Genomic DNA, 16,177 nt, shown 5'->3' with positions numbered 1-16,177 from the left:
AAAGTGAAATATACTGTTTGAGTACTCGTTATAGCATTAAGCCTCAGTGTACAGCACGTTAAGGACAGAGATCCTACATGAGGAGTAAGTGCACAGTGACTCCTGCCGTTGACTTCACAAATTGACACTCCTGTTTATGGCATCAGTAATCTCCCTATGCACCAGTTATGAGTTTCCAAGGCTATGGAAGCCCCCTGAGTTCTCCGACTCTTATCTTGTTTAGACACGGTCATAGTCAAAGTGGAGGTTCTCTCCTCCCTTCAGAGAAAGGCACCTCCCTCTTTGAAGACCTGTTCTTTCCACTGGGATCTCACTCACAGAGATCTTTTTGCCAGAGTGTCTTGGCTTTCCATGCCTGAAATACTCTCATGGGCTTTTCAGCCAGATCCGAGTGCCATCAGGGCTGATTCTGAGGCCAGAGTGCGATTTAGGACATCCGCCATTCTATGAGTCTGCTGAGCATCTCACTTCCCATGCTGGACCACTCTCCCCTTTATCCATTCTATCGGTTGGTGTCAGCAGATACTAGGCTTGCCCATGTGCTCCCCTTGACTCTCAGTCCTTTCATTATGATCAATTGTGAACTGAAATTGATCACCTGGAATAGCGAGATGGCATTGGCACATGCCACCTTGATGGGATTGAATTGGAATCCCCTGGTATGTTTCCAACTCTACCAATTGGGGCAAGTCAGCCCGAGCATGCCCCAAATTACACATCTCTTCCCTCTCTTATTCCCACTCTTACGTTCAACAGGGATCACATTTCAGTTAATTTTCAACACTCAAGAATAACTGTGTGATAATTACAGAATTAAACCAGTCATATCAAGTAGAACAGACAAAAAAAAATACTATGAGGGATAATGTATTAAGTTGTCCATCAGCAGTCAGGGCTATGCTGATCAAGTCACCATTTCTCATAGTGTCCACTTCACTTCAGGAGGTTTCCCCTTTGGTGTTCAGTCAGTTGTCACCGATCAGGGAGAACATATGGTATTAGTCCCTTTGGGACTGGCTTACTTCACTCAGCATGATGTGTTCCAGATTCCTCCATTTTGTTGCAAATGACTGGATTTCGTTGTTTCTTACTGCGGTATAGTACTCTAAAGAATACATATCCCATAATTTCTTTATCCAGTCTACCGTTGATGGGCATTTAGGTTGGTTCCAGGTCTTGGCTATTGTGAATTGTGCTGCAATAAACATTAGGGTGCAGACCGCTTTTTTGTTTATCAATTTAAACTCCTTTGGGTAAATTCCAAGGAGTGGGATGGCTGGGTCGAACGGTAGGGTTATATTCAGGTTTCTGAGGAATCTCCAGACTGATTTCCATAGTGGCTTGACCAGTTTGCATTCCCACCAACAGTGGGTTAGTGTCCCTTTTTCCCCACATCCTCGCCAGCATCTGTTGTTGGTAGATTTCTGTATGTGAGCCATTCTAACCGGGGTGAGGTGAAACCTCATTGTGCTTTTGATTTGCATTTCCCTGAGTGCTAATGATCTTGAACATTTTTTCATGTGCCTGTTGGCCATTTGGATTTCCTCTTTTGAAAAATGTCTATTGAGGTCCTTGGCCCATCTCTTAAGTGGGTTGTTGGTTTTGTTGTTGTGGAGTTTCTTGATCTCTTTGTAGATTCTGGTTATTAACCCTTTATCTGTTGCATAGTTTGCAAATATTTTTTCCCATTCTGTCGGTTGTCTCTTCACTCTCCTGACTGTTTCTTTTGCAGTACAGAAACTTCTCAATTTGATGCAATCCCAATAGTTGATTTTGGCTTTGACTGTCTGTGCCTCCCGGGTCTTTTCCAGAAATTCTTTGCCTGTGCCAATATCTTGAAGGGTTTCTCCAATGTTCTCTAATAACTTCATGGTGTCAGGACGTAGATTTAGGTCTTTAATCCACGTTGAGTGGATTTTTGTGTAAGGTGTAAGGTAGGGGTCTTGCTTCATGCTTCTGCACGTGGAAATCCAGTTTTCCCAGCACCATTTATTGAATAGACTGTCCTTGCTCCAGGAATTGGTTTTAGATCCTTGATCAAATATAAGTTGGCTGTAGATGTTTGGGTTGATTTCTGGTGTTTCTATTCTGTTCCATTGGTCTATCCATCTATTTCTGTACCAGTACCATGCTGTTTTGATTACAACTGCCCTGTAGTGTGTCCTGAAATCTGGTATTGTGATGCCTCCAGCTTTGTTTTTGTTGTACAAGATTGCTTTAGCTATTTGAGGTCTCTTTTGCCTCCATATGAATTTCAGCATCATTTTTTCTAGATCTGAGAAGAATGTCTTTGGTATCCTGATTGGAATTGCATTGAATCTATAAATTGCTTTTGGGAGAATGGACATTTTGATGATGTTGATTCTCGCAATCCATGAGCATGGAAGATTGTTCCATTTTTTGGTATCCTCTTCTATTTCTTTCTTTAAGACTTTGTAATTCTCATCGTAGAGATCTTTAACGTCCTTGGTTAAGTTTATTCCAAGGTATTTGATTGTTTTTGTAGCTATTGTGAATGGGATTGATCTTAGCAGTTCTTTCTCAGCCACGGCATTGCTTGTGTATACAAAGGCTGTTGATTTTTGTGCATTGATTTTATATCCTGCCACTTTGCCAAACTCCTCTATGAGTTCCAATAGTCTCTTAGTAGAGTTCTTTGGATCCCCTAAGTAAAGAATCATATTGTCTGCAAAGAGGGATAGTTTGACTTCTTCCTTCTCAATTTGTATTCCTTTAATTTCTTTTTCTTGTCTGATGGCTCTGGCTAAAACTCCCAGAACTATGTTAAATAGCAGTGGTGAGAGTGGTCATCCCTGCCTGGTGCCAGATCTCAGTGGAAATGCTTCCAACTTTTCCCCCATTCAATAGGATGCTGGCCATGGGTTTTTCATGAATTGCTTTGATTATATTGAGGAATGTTCCTTCTATACCCAATTTGCTTAGAGTTTTCATCATGAAAGGGTGTTGAATTTTATCGAATGCTTTCTCTGCATCAATTGAGATAATCATATGGTTTTTCTTTTGCAGTCTGTTAATGTGGTGAATCACATTGGTTGATTTGCGAATGTTGAACCATCCCTGCATACCAGGGATAAATCCCACTTGGTCTGGGTGGATGATTTTTCTGATGTGTTGTTGTATTCTATTGGTGTGAAATTTATTGAGGATTTTTGCATCTATGTTCATCAGGGATATTGGTCTATAATTTTCTTTTAGTGCTGCATCTTTCTCTGGCTTAGGGATTAAGGTGATGCTGGCTTCATAGAAAGAATTTGGGAGGATTCCATCTTTTTCAATTGTTCTGAATAGTTTGAGAAGAAATGGGATTAGTTCTTCTTTAAATGTCTGGTAGAATTCAGCAGTGAATCCATCTGGTCCTGGGCTTTTCTTTGTTGGGAGGGCCTTTATTACTGTTTCGATTTCTTTTTCAGTTATGGGTCTATTTAGGTTTTCTATGTCTTCATGGTTCAATTTTGGTAGATTGCATGTGTCCAGGAATCTATCCATTTCTGATAGATTTTCCTGTTTGCTGGCATACAGGTCCTTGTAGTAATTTCTGATGATTCTTTTTATTTCTGTGGTGTCTGTTGTTACGTTTCCTTTTTCATCTCTGATTTTATTGATTTGGGTCTTTTCTCTTCTTTTTTTAGTTAGTTGGGCCAATGGGGTGTCCATTATGTTTATTTTTTCAAAAAACCAGCTTCTCGCTTGGCTGATTTTTTGTAATGTTTTTTTGGATTCAATCCTGTTAATTTCTTCTCTGATTTTAATTATTTCATTCTCCTACTAGATTTGGGTTTGGTTTGCTGCAGTTTTTCTAGGTCCTTGAGATGTGCTGAAAGCTCATTTATTTGGTACCTTTCCAATTTCTTGATATAGGCACCTATTGCTATTAACTTGCCTCTCAATACTGCTTTTGCTGTATCCCATAAGTTTTGATATGTTGTGTTGTGAAAACTTCTAAATGTTCTTATCATAAATTTTTTGAAATCCATATCTTGCATTTCTTCTATCTCATCATCTTCATAATCTTGGCTTGGGGTGTTTTGTTTATTTGGAGGCATCATAGTGTCATCGTTGATCTTGTTCCCTCGATTTCTGTGTTTGTTGCTTGGCATAGTTAATTCTTCTTTCGTCACTGTGCTTTTTTTTTTTTTTTATACTATGTCTGTGTTAAGTGGACTGCCTGCTGTTGGAGGAGCCTTGGAGGCTTGAGATGGGTGTGGCCTGATAGCTCTGCTTGGTTCTTCTGGGTTACGGGTGTGCAAAGGTGACACCCTCAGGTTATGCGTGGTAAATCTCTCCTTTTTATTTATTTATTTATTTAGGAGGTAAGTAATACCGCACCGCACTGCTGTGCAGAATTGATGGTATTTAGCTTCCGATCTCTGGCTTCTACCCAAAGAGTCTGTGCAGGCTCTGTTTCTCCTCTGGACTCCCACTGGGTTGCCTAGGCTACTGAATTGTAGTGACTCAGTTCCTTAGCTCTCCCTAGTTGTTATCTAAATCCAGAGTGAAGGCCTGCTCTTTGTCTCTTGCTTGCCTTTGCAAGGTTGGCAGAGAGAGAAACTCCTCTGTACCAGTACCCCCCCACCTTTTTTCCTTATTTCCTGTAGTCAGTCTGGTGAACTTTCCCGCTCCCCTCTAGATTCTGACCGCCATTTCCCCACCAGTGTCTCAGGTTACTGAGCTCACCTCCCCTTCCAGCACCGATGTGTGGACTCGGAGCCCTGGGCGTCCCTGCTCTCCCTGCTGGTGTCTGTGTGACATCCACTCCCCTTCCTGCACTGGCGCGCAGACCATGCAGCTCCCGCAGCTCGGCTTCCGCGCGGTGGGCGACCTTGTTCTCCCAGTAGGTCCTCCGAGTCACAGCCACTCGATCCGGAAGAGTTTCCTCTGCAGTTTTTTCCTGATCCTTTTTCTGAGGCTACCATAACTCCACTTTTATTAAACTAAATTTTCCTGGACTATCGGTGCGTGCCCTCACTATTCCACCATCTTGGCTCCACCCCGTCCTTCAATAAAAATATTTTATTTATTTGAGAGGTAGAGTTATAGACAGAGAAAGACGTAGAAAAAGGTCTTCCTCTGCTGGTTCACTCCCCAAATGGTTGCAGTGGCAGGAGCTGAGCTGATCAGAAGTCAGAAGCCAGGAGCTTCTTCTAGCTCTCTCACAGGGGTGCAGGGGCCCAAGCACCTGGGCTATCTCCCACTGCTTCCCAAGGCCATAAGCAGAGAGCTGGCTTGGAAGAGGAGCAGCTGGGATGCAAACTGGCCCCATACAGGATGCCGGTGTGGCAGGTGGAGGCTTAGCCTACTGTACAGAGCACAGGCCCCTATTGATCTTGCTATTTCTTTGAAAGGCAGAGAGACAGAGATCCTCAATATCCTGGGTCACTGCTCCTGCAGTCTCTCCCTGTCCCCTGTAGTGACACTGCACACCCACCCCTGTGGGCCCTGCTGAGGCCCTGACGGCGGGTCCTCCAATGCCTCTGTCCCCAGGTGCCGTTCCCCCTGGCTCTGAGGATGCGGGACATCTACATCCTGGAGGGCGAGCACGTGCTCCCGGCCATGGCATACACGGCCCTCAAGATCCATCACAGTGAGTCCTCAGGGCCCACAGAGGCCCGGGAGCTGGGGACGGAGGAGCTGGGGGTCCCCTGCCTGTCCCTCGTGAGCAGGACTTGAGGGAGGGATGAGGGGGTTTGGGAGGCCTGGGTTCCCTTCAGGAGGGCACTGAGAATCCCCCTGTTGCATCCCCAATCCCAGGCCCCCACAGACCACAAGGAGAAGTGGCCAGGGTCATCGCACTGGAAATTGGCCCCTGAGCAGTCCCTCCAGTGCTTGGCGTGACACCCAAGACATCCTGGCCCGATGACCACAACTGTCTGCACACAGGACCCTCCTAGGACAGGTGGGTGGGTTCCCACCTGGATGTGGGCAGGGCTAGAGGGATGTGGGGCTGTGGGAGACCCTGTGCAGTGAAGGGGAAACCAGCCAGCACTGGATCCCCTTTAGCCATCTGAGAACCCCTGGAAGGCCCAGGTGCCCTGAGCCCAGTTGTGGGGGCTGAGTGCACTCCTGTGAGCAGGGGTGGGCACAGAGGCAGGCGCTGGGGGCCCCTGCGGCAGAACTCAAGGGCAACTGAGTGTGGGCTCTGCAGCCCTAGCCTCGGGCCAACAGAAGGCAGCGGGACCCAGAGCATCGCTGGCCTCTGGGCTCCGGTGGGGAGGGGTCCCCGTGCTCGTCCCCTGCTGCTGCTGCCATCAAGGACCTGAGCGCCTGGGTCCCCATGCAGAGCAGAGATGGGCTTGTCCCAGCTCTAGGGGCTCTAAGTGGAGGTCCAGGTGCAGGCTGTCCAGTCACTGGGGAGGCCCCACTGCGCCTCCAGATGCTGCCTCCCTGGGTGCTTCTGGGACAGTAGCGGTGACAGCCCAGTCTCACCAGGAAAGAGACAGTGGCCCAGGGGCAGAGGACACAGGGCACCCCTGCCACCTCTTTAGAAACTGCATTCCCTGTTCCCAAGGGCCTAAACCGATCTCCATGTCTGCCCTACAGCCCCAGCTCTCACCCCCATCATCTTAGGCTCAGTTCCTTTCCAGCCATGTAGGAGGGACTCAGATGTGGGTAACTCAGCGAATGCACTGTTAGGGCACAGGAGGTCAGGTGGGGGAGGTGACGGGGTCCTGATTTGGTGCCTGGGTCCCCAGAGATGAGAGTGAGGTGGGGAGTTCAGGGCCATCCACCCTGTGGGGCTGTGCAGGAGGAGCCGGTGGTGTCCCAGGGCTCCCCTTGCCCGGGCTGCACACACCCTCCCCTCTGGGGCCAGCAGCCTGGAAGAGTCCTCAGCGTCACACGTGGTGATGGGGACCCCAGGATGAGGTCGGGGCAAGCACCGAGCAGGCCAGACGGGGGCTGTGGTAAACAAACCGTGTCTCTTCTTGCAGCCAAGGCTATAAAATGGTGCAGCAGGCCCCTGGGGCAGGCACGCGTCCCCCAGATGCACGTTCCTGCCCCCACTGCTCCGAAGGCCAAAATCACCATTCAGGACACAGTGGCAGTGTGGGAGCAGACCAGGGGTCCCGCTACTCGTGCAGTGATGATCCGTCCTCCAGAAAGCTTTGGCCTCCGCATCGCCGAGAGGGAAGGCATGGAGGAGGAGGAGAGCTGGGAAGGCAGCCCAGAGCCCCTCGGCCTGGGCTCCCCTGTGGGGACCACAGTCTCCAGGTTCTGCCAGCCCCACGGAGTCTCCAGAGTACTCGAGGTGGGGAGGCCTGTGCCAGTGCGCCAGTCTCCCTAACCTGAGCGGGCCAGAGCACAGGGAGGACGACTCCTCCGACGCTGGCAGCCAGGAGGGCCTGTGGATGTGGGCTCCTCCACGGGCCTCGGAGCCCCCGGAACCAGGGCCCATGCAGGCTGTCCCCGCCTGGGGGCCGTGGCTGAAGACTTCCCCCTACTGGCATGGCAGCCCCACGCACTCTGGGGACAGTCACGGGCTGGAGCCGGCCAGAGCCAGCCCTGGGCTGGGAGACCAGACCCGCGTGCCCTCCCTGGCCAGAGGCCTCCTTACCTCTTATTCAACGGGGCACCTGGATGATGGGTGCCTCCTAGAAGAGAGGCCGAGTCCACCATCTGTCCTGCCCAGGCTGGGCAGCAGCCTTCCGTGTGTCTTCACGGCATCCTATGCACTTGGTTGAGCCCCCACCGCCCAGGCTCTTCCTGGGACCAGGACACCCTGACACTGGAAGACAACAGCCGTGCCAGGAGCCACTGTACTCTCCTCCCCGCCCCCCTCCCCCACCGCCACCCTCAGGTGGTGCTGAGCCTGTATTAAATTGTTCCATGGAAAGGAGTTTGCTCCAGTTTGTGACCCCGGTGCCCAGCGGCAGCAAGCTTCCCCGTGTTCCTGGGGAAATGGGTGGTTCCACAGCCCCCATCCTCAGGCAGAGACCCGCTCAGGACCCTGCAGGCACAGAAGAAACTCCTGGCTCCTGGCTTTGGATCGGCACAGCTCTGGCGGTTGTGGCCATCTGGGGAGTGAACGAGCAGATGGAAGACCTCTCTCTCTGTCTCTGCCTCTCCTCTCTCTGTGTAACTCTGACTTTCAAATAAATAAATAAATCTTTAAAAAATGGAATTATTTATGTATTCAAAATGTAGAGTGGCAGTGAAAGAGAGACAAATCCTTCATCTACTGGTTGATTCCCCAGAAGTCCTTGAGGTCCAGTTCTATGCCAAGCGAAGGTCAGGAACCAGAATTCCAACTGTGACTCCCATGCGGGAGCAGCGGCCCACATATTGGGGCCGTCTTCCACTGCTTTCCCAGGCCTGTTGGCAGAGAGCTGGAGCCGAAGCTGAGCAGCTGGGACTCGAACCAGCTCTCCACTATGGGATGCCATCATTGCAAGTTAGCACCACCCTGGCCCGTGCACTTTAAATGCTAATATCCATGAACTTATTGAAGTCCTCTCCTACCCATGTGAACGTGTCCTTGTTTAGAGACTTCGGAGAAGCAGGCCACGCCCTCAGCTCCTCTGACAGCCCTCATGTTCCTGGAGCTCCCGTCCCTCCACAAGGGAGGGAATGCATGGAGAACTGAAGACGGGAGGGCGAGCCCGAGCGCGCAGGGGTGAGTGTGCACTGGGGCTGAGCCTGGCTGTCGCTCCTACTGGGCTCCCAGCTCCTGCTGGGCTGCACCCTGGGGAGCCCCAAGCACATCAGCGCTCCCCACCAGGCCCTCTTGCTGCTCCTGGCCACAGTGGACCGCAGAAGGCAAGCGTGTGCAGGTGGACGAGAGCAGAGCAAGCCAAGGAAGCAGAACTCGCCTTAGCACAAGCTTCCCTCTACCAGCCCAGTCCTGCCACAGCAAGAACTCACGTGCGGGGCAGGTGCTGGGGCACAGCGGGTTCCACTGCTGCTTAGGATGTGGGCATCACAGGTCAGAACGCCTAGAGTCCTGTCCCACTGCTGCTTCCTGGCCAGCTTCCGGCCAGCCCCAGCTGTGCTCCCCTGTGTGGGGGAGGTGAACTTGCAGCTGCAAGACTTCCCTCACCATATGGGTGGTGGTTCCAGTCCCAGGCATTCCTCTTCTGATCTAGCTCTCTGCTATGGCCTGGGAGAGCAGTAGAAGATGGCCCAGGTCCTTGGGCCCCTGCACCCACATGCGAGACCCTGAAGAAGCTCCTGGCTTCGGATCGACGCAGCTCCGGCTGTTGTGGCCATCTGGGTAGTGAACCAGCGGGTGGAAGACCTCTTGCTCTCTGACTCTGTCAATGCTTCTCTGTAACTGTGGCTTTCAAATAAATTTAAAAAAAAAAAATGGAAGGAGGCCATGGAGGGAGGGAGACTGGGCAGGAGGTGGCAGAGGCAGCAGGGTGGGAGAGGGTGTGTGCGGGGAAGCCAGGGACAGAAGGGAGCTGGGCTCCCCTGGGGCGTCTTTCGGGGAGCGCAGGTGCGGGAAGAGATGGAGAAGTCGTGCACGACCCCTGCCTTTTGACAAGGCTGCACTTCTGTGTGTGTCCTGGTTCTGTTCTCCCCACGGGAAGACAAGGACCTGGGCATCTCTCCCAGCCCAGCCAGGGCCCTCGAGCCACAAAGAGCAGAATGTGGTCAAATGCCAAGTAGGTGTTTAGAGACAACTGGTCTACCCCGTGTCCCCTAGCCTTCAGGGCCGTGAGTGCAAGAGAGAAGCAGAGGAGCTGTGCTCCAGCCTGCCCGCCACACTGGCACTGGGTGTCCTGCAGATCCCATAGTCACAGCAGCCAGTCGTCAGGGTCCCAGCCAAGGTGCGAGAGGCTGAGCTGGCCCAGGGCTCCAGAGGCCCTGTGTGGTGCTTTCTCCCCTTGCCCAGGCAGGGTTTCCACTGGTTCTGCGCCTTCCCTGCACCCAGGCATGGGCCCATGGTCAGGTCCCTGGGAAGAGAGAGGGAGAAGGAGCTAAGCCCTGTGTTAATCCAGGGCTGGACTTGGTCACTATCAACACACACACACGTGCGCCCTCTGCAACTGCAGGTCATGCAAGCTGTGGCCTGGGTTGGGCGTGGAGCCCCCCATCCCCGGGAGGACAGGCCCCTCCTGCCCCACTGGGGACACGGAGCAGGTATAAAGGGCCCCGCGATGGCAGCGGCTGTCCCTGCACCATGAAGCCTGCTGCTTGCCTGGTGCTGCTCGGCGCTGCCTGGCTCCTGTTCTCTCTTGCCAGTGGGTGCCAGCCACGGACGCCTGGGCTGGGGGTGCTCTGGGGGCGGGGGCCAGCTTTCCAGGGCAGTGCTGGCTCCCAGGGCGGGTGAAGGGACGCACCTGCCGTGACCCATGCCTTCCATTTCTCTTCAGATTGTGACATCTGCCGGCTGTGCAGACAGCTGTTTATGAATTTCTGTCAGGACCCTCCGATGAGTATATTTCCTATGTGCAAAATTACCAAAGTGACCCGCTAGTGCAGCCCTTGCGCTGAAGCAGTGCGAGATGGGAAACTGACAGCAGAGGAGAAGGGGCACGCGATCAGTGCCGTGGTGAGTCCAGCTGGGCCTGGCCCAACACCGGCTCCTTCCGGGGCCCTGGGGAGGGGCACTGCTCGTGCCCACCACAGCCCAGCCTGGGACTCTGTGGGAAGAACCTCCAGATGAGGACGCAGAGTTGGGGGCCGCCCCCCCCCCACGGTGCGGGCAAGTACAGGGAGGGAGACTGTGTGGACCCGGAGCCCTGGGCTCCATGGCTGTTCAGCTCCCCCAGGCAGGCCCAAGACCCTCCAGGGCCGCTGTCCCCACGGCAGCCCTGCCTCTGTAAAATCTCAGCTCTGGCCTCCCTGCCCACAGCCTCTCCAGCGCCCGAGTCGAATCTTCTCCAAGCGGTGACCACTGGGTGCTGTCTGCCTTCAAATCTCACTAACTCACCCTGACCCCTCAGGTGCCCTCCTCCACCCCCAGACCTCATGTTTCCTTCTCCCTGGACCCCAAACGGCCATCTGGGGCTCCGGAGCCTGGAATTAGACCTCCAACAGCCCTTCCTGTCCTCCCGGGCCTGGCGACAGCTGGGGAAAAAGCAGACCAAACCCTGACTGCAGGTGGAGCACGGGCAGGGATGGGCACTGCTAGGCTGCAAGTGTGCCAGAGACAGAAGGGGCCAGCGGACTGGGGTCTGTGCATTCCTGGAGGCCCCCGGTGCCACTGCCACCTTGCCAGGCCTTCTGTGTAGCCCCTGCCTGTCCCAGCCTCGCCTGCACCCCCCACAGAGAACCTCCCCCTCATTCCTCATCAATGGAAGGATTTTTAGGAGAGCTTCTCAGGCACCCAGGGTGTAGGAGAGGATCTGACTTCAGCTGCCCAGATCCAGTGCCAGGCTGCAGCTCCTCCCCAGGAAGTGCCCTGTGCCTGCGCCCTGCAGGTGTCTATGGTCCCCGGCCTCACCAGGTGTCCCAACTTCTCTTTGCAGAGTAAAATCTTCTCAGATCCTCTTTGTTAAGGGAGCCCTCCCGGCCAGAAGACCCAGGGCCACCCTGGGCCTACGTTCTCAGCAGGTGCAGCCCCGTGCACTGGCGGCCTCTCAAAGGAGGAGGCAACAATAAAAGCCCGCATTGCACAGAGTCTGCTCAGTGCTGGACCAGACACCGGGCAAGGGTGTGGGAGGCGGGCGGTGCAGCGGGGCCGGCTGCCGTGACTGCCAGTGGTGGCTGGATCCAGGGCTGTCCGTGTTGTTCCTGCAGGGGTGCAGTGTGGGGCGGGGCGGGGGGGTGTGTGGTCTCCGTCGCCATGGCCGAGATCCGCAGGACACACGCGTCACTGACCAGGCATAGCCAGCTAGCCTCCTTCAGAGTGGCAGGGAGAGTCCCAGCGTCACCATGAGCACACTGCGGCTCAGAGCCGGTGCGCGTGCCCAACTGCACAGCCGCAGCCACTCTGCTGCCCCGCCCTCTGCAGGGAGACCTGCTCGGCTGCTCAGTGTGAGGCCATGCACGGTAGCAGTGGTGCCCACCTATAGATGGATATGAGACCTCCCACCTCCAGGCCCAAGGGACATAAGGGGTGGGAAGGGGTCCCTGACCAGACAGAAGGACCTAAAGGTCAGGGGGCATGAACGCCCCTGGCCATGATCCAGAAATCCTCTCTCGTGCCTCAGCTGGTCCCAGTGCCAACCCCCAACTGTGGACGCAGCTGTGACCCCGCAAACACACCCCGCATGGGGTCTCCCGCACAGTGGGCCCAGGGTCTGGGTGTCTGCGGTGGCTCAGCCCTGTGGTCATGATGCTGCCGCCTGTCTCAGGCCCCCCACATTCCTGTCTGTGCCCTCTGGGCCTGGATCTGCTACCTGCCTCCTTCTCTGTCACAACTCACTGAGGGCACTCGGCACAGGGCTGTCTCGGGAGGAACATCTGTGTCATCCTGGTGACCAAGGAGCTGCTGGGAGGCCCAGATAGCAGCCGCTCCTGTCACCGGTGGCTTGCTGGAGGGGGTCAGGGTGGGCTGATTCTTTTCCTGTTTCTCCCACACTTGTACCTGGGCTGGCTTCACAGAGAGAAGAGGTCAGGGTGGGCGCTCCAGGCAGCGGTGAAGTCCCGGATTGGGGCGCCCACATCCCCAGTCAGAGGGCCTGGTTCTACTCCCAGCTCCTTGGCTGCCATTCCAGCTCCCCGCTAATGCACACTCGGGGGTTCAGGTGGCACCTGCAGGTGGTGGTCCAAGTACTGGGGTTCCATCACCCAGGAGGGAGGGAGACCCAGATGCATTTCCTGCCTTTGGCTGGCCCAGCCCTGATTCTGGGAGCCCAGCACTAATGCCTTCCCAGGGCCCCACCCCATCTCACCTAGCAACCTCCTACTCTGCCCACCTCTTAAAGGTCCCACACCCCTCTTGGTGCCACAAACTCTGTCTAAAGCACTTACCCCAGGGGAGACCTGCTCTTTGTGCTCACTGAGCTCCCTCCACAGAGGAGCAATGGGGGACCCCTGCCTCTGCAGGAGTGAAAGGGAGCCCAGGGGATGGGAGGGCTTGGGGAGCAGAGACCCCCTCATTACCCCACCTGTGGGACCCTGGGGCTGTGTCCCACCACACTCCGTCTGACAGATGCAAATCTATGTGCAGTGAGGACACAGGCGACACCAGGTGTCTCGGTCCGCTCTCTGCTGCTGTGACAGAATCCCACAGACTGGGGCGATGTCCAAGCCACACGAGCTGATTGGCTCACGGCTCTGGAGGGCCTTCGTGCTGCATCCAACATGGTGGCCAACATCCCATGGGGGTGCAGGGAGAGGCGGGTAGAGTCAAAGATGTAGAGAGAAAGAGGGAGAGAAGTAGAGGAACTTGCTTTTATTTTGAACTTTAATTTTTATTGTTTAAAGATTTATTTATTTTAAGGCCTCAGCCACTGGCCACTGCAGGCCTATGCTGAGGGGAACAGTGGATGGAAGCAACCACACCCCAAGATCCACGAATTAAACATTTGTAGCAACACCTTGATGATAAGGAAACATTTGTAGCAACAACAATAGGAACTCACCCCTGTGCACCCTAAGCCACCCCAGGAGGCCAGCGCCCGTCCATGCAGGAGCTGGTTTGGGGCCCATGCACCCATGCTCCCTGCACATGGACTCTGGGGAAAAAACCTCCCCCCCAGTGAAGGAAAATGCAATGTGGAGAACACTAAGCCTAGGCATCTGGAGTTTGAACTCAGGCAGAGAAAGGAAAACGCATGGGCGTCTTCCACCCAATTAGGAACATCTGACTGCTGAAGCTGAGTGGTCCCCATTCAGCACTCGCTGTGTTATTTTACAGCACTTTGTGAGTCTTCCAAAGAGTTTACAATGCAATTTAAAGCTGAGAAGCTGAGTTGGGGGGGGGGGATATAAGAATCAGTTAAAACCCAAGTGTTGCTGGACAGCATCTCTGGACACGACACAGCGGTGCACTCATTCACACTCCGCAGAGGAGGCCAGCAGGTGTGTGGGTGACCAGGGCCCTGCACCCTGTGGTCTCCATGCCAGGGCAAGGGAAGTGGGCAGAGAGGCAGAGCAGTGTGCCCTTGAAGGGAAAAGAACCGACTGTGGCCATAAGGTGGCAGCTTAGGGGCAGTGTGGGGCCCAGGACCAAGGAGGTGCTGGGGGAGGGCTGAGCCACTTTCCCAGGGGGAGCAACCTTGCGATCAGCACCCCGGGGAGCCGCGGGCCTGTGGCTACTCCTGCCTGCAGCCTGAAGGGTGCTGTCCCTGTCCTTATGGTCAGCAGCAGCCCGGTGTTACCAGCATGCGGCTCAGGTGCTGGTGCCCAGGAGTTCTCAGTGCTCTGTGCCTGAAGCCCTGGCCCGTGTCCAGGACAGGGCCCTGGTTCCCGCTCTGGACAGGCTGGGCCACGCTGGCTTGAGGTGCTCAGCGGGACGCTCCCCTGCCTCCATCCCAGAGGACCCCTGTGTCCACCTCCTACAAGTCCAGGGAAGAAGGGCTGGAACAGAGCAGGAGGGGCAGCAGAGGGTGGCAGTGCTGGGGTGGGGCCTGTGGTAGGACAGGAGGCTGCACCCTGGGAGTCTCAGTTCAGGTCATGGCAGGGGCAGCCCCAGAGTGTGGGGACAGGTCTATGTGGGGCTCCCTATGCGACCTTGTGTTCAAAGAAAGAGGCCTTCACAGTTGGGCTGTAATACAATAGCAGAGGCAGAAAGGATTGGCGGGAGGTGCCGGTTGCCTGGGACTTGAGACCGTTACGGCAGGTGGCAGAGGGCCCTGGCACCCCTGGTTCCGGGGCAGTTCTGCCAGAGCCCTGCCCTCTTCACCTGGGCCCTGGGGAGAACACAGGCCCCACTTGTGGTGACCTTTAATGAAGCCAGGCCTGAGGACCCTGAGCCCTGCCACAGCAGAGCCACTAGGGATTGGCTGGCAGGCTTCTGTGATGTCACAGTCACTGAGATGCGCACTCTGGGCTGGGAGGCGACCAGAGGCCAGTAGTGCGTCTACTGCCCAACTGACCAGTTGGTAGTGTAGGCAGCAGGCGCATTTCAGAGAATCACATGGATTCGCGATGGAGGTGAGTGGCACTTGCTCTCTGCATGAGCTGTGGTGTGGGGAAGGTCCTGCCAGGGGGTGGCCCTGGTCTCCCACACCGGATTCCATGAGTGATGTGGTGGAGCTCTGAGTGCTGCCCCTGTGTGCAGAGCGTGTATACAGTTTTCTCATTCTTCCCGCTCTGCTGGTCACCAGTGTTGAATGGGCCTGGGTGTGAGTCCCTGTCTGGACATGGGTTCAAGACTAGGTGTCGGGTCAGCTGGTATCAGGTGGGCAGGGAGGCCGGCTCTGAGAGCCCCAGAGATGCGGGAGCTGGTAGCAGGCCAGGGAGCCCCGTAGACTTGGGCTCCCTGGAGGACACATGGATGCCAGCCTGGGGGAGGAGCTTCCTTTCCAAGGGCAGGGGAGGCAAGGTGGGGGCTGTCCTTCCCCAACCGTCCCTAGTCCCTGTGCTCTGCACAAGTCATCCTCCAGGGACCCAGACACCAGGTGCCCGCCTGCCTGGCTGTGTGGCTGTCCCCCCTCTGACCAGGGGGGCAGCCCTCAGGGCAGCATTCCTGTGGGCTCCCCGGTGCTGGCTCTCATGTGCGTGTGTGTCTTACAGATTGGATATGAATGCCCTGAGGTCCCGGAGGGCCCAGGAGCGAGCAGCGCTCATCAGACAATATGAGCAGGTACCGGCCAGGGTGCTGGGGGAGGAGGTGGGGCCCTGCCTCAAGGACTGTGCCTGTGAGAGCCAGACCCAGCCTCCCTGGGGACACGGGGGAGGGGGCAGGTGGACAGCTCCCCCAGTGACTTCTCATCCGGGTCCCTCTCGGCTGCAGGGATGCCGAGGAGCAGCACTGTTGGTGCCCGAAGAAGAGGACGATGAGGGCGGCTGCCTCGTCCCAGACAGGCTTGGGTTCCTGCAGTGAGTCCTCCGCACCCCAGCTCACCCCAGGGCGGGACTGGGGTCAGAAACCCCAACATGAGGCGGCACACCTGTCCCCGGGTCCCGACCTTGAGCCCAGGTGTGGTCACAGGCAGGCACTGGTCAGCATTTGGGGGCAGGAGTCGGACGTGGAGGCTGTTCCCACAGATGTCGGGGAGAGAGGCCCCGTTGCTGGAGGGTGGGCTCCGGTAACCTGGAGGGATGGAGCCATCTCGGGCCATCTCTGGCATGACTCAGCAGCCCACCTTAGCACGGGGATAAGGGC

The 16,177-nt window shown here is 55.2% G+C and overlaps 1 long non-coding RNA gene and 1 other non-coding gene across 2 annotated transcripts in view; one reads left to right on the top strand and one right to left on the bottom strand.

Moving 5' to 3' along the window:
* The window catches only part of LOC138846481 (uncharacterized), a 174,971-nt gene that overhangs the window by 107,434 nt on the left and 51,360 nt on the right, over nt 1-16,177 (bottom strand). The window lies entirely within an intron of this gene.
* On the top strand, nt 5,500-8,131 carry LOC127485667 (uncharacterized). The gene is made up of 3 exons (XR_016224792.1): nt 5,500-5,602; nt 5,770-5,914; nt 6,948-8,131. It is a non-coding gene; the product is annotated as an uncharacterized LOC127485667 (transcript).

Source organism: Oryctolagus cuniculus, chromosome 18, assembly GCF_051225735.1.
Source record: "Oryctolagus cuniculus isolate XC-2025 breed Fujian yellow rabbit chromosome 18, ASM5122573v1, whole genome shotgun sequence".
Lineage (NCBI taxonomy): Eukaryota > Metazoa > Chordata > Mammalia > Lagomorpha > Leporidae > Oryctolagus > Oryctolagus cuniculus.
This window is presented reverse-complemented; position numbering and strand designations above follow the sequence as displayed.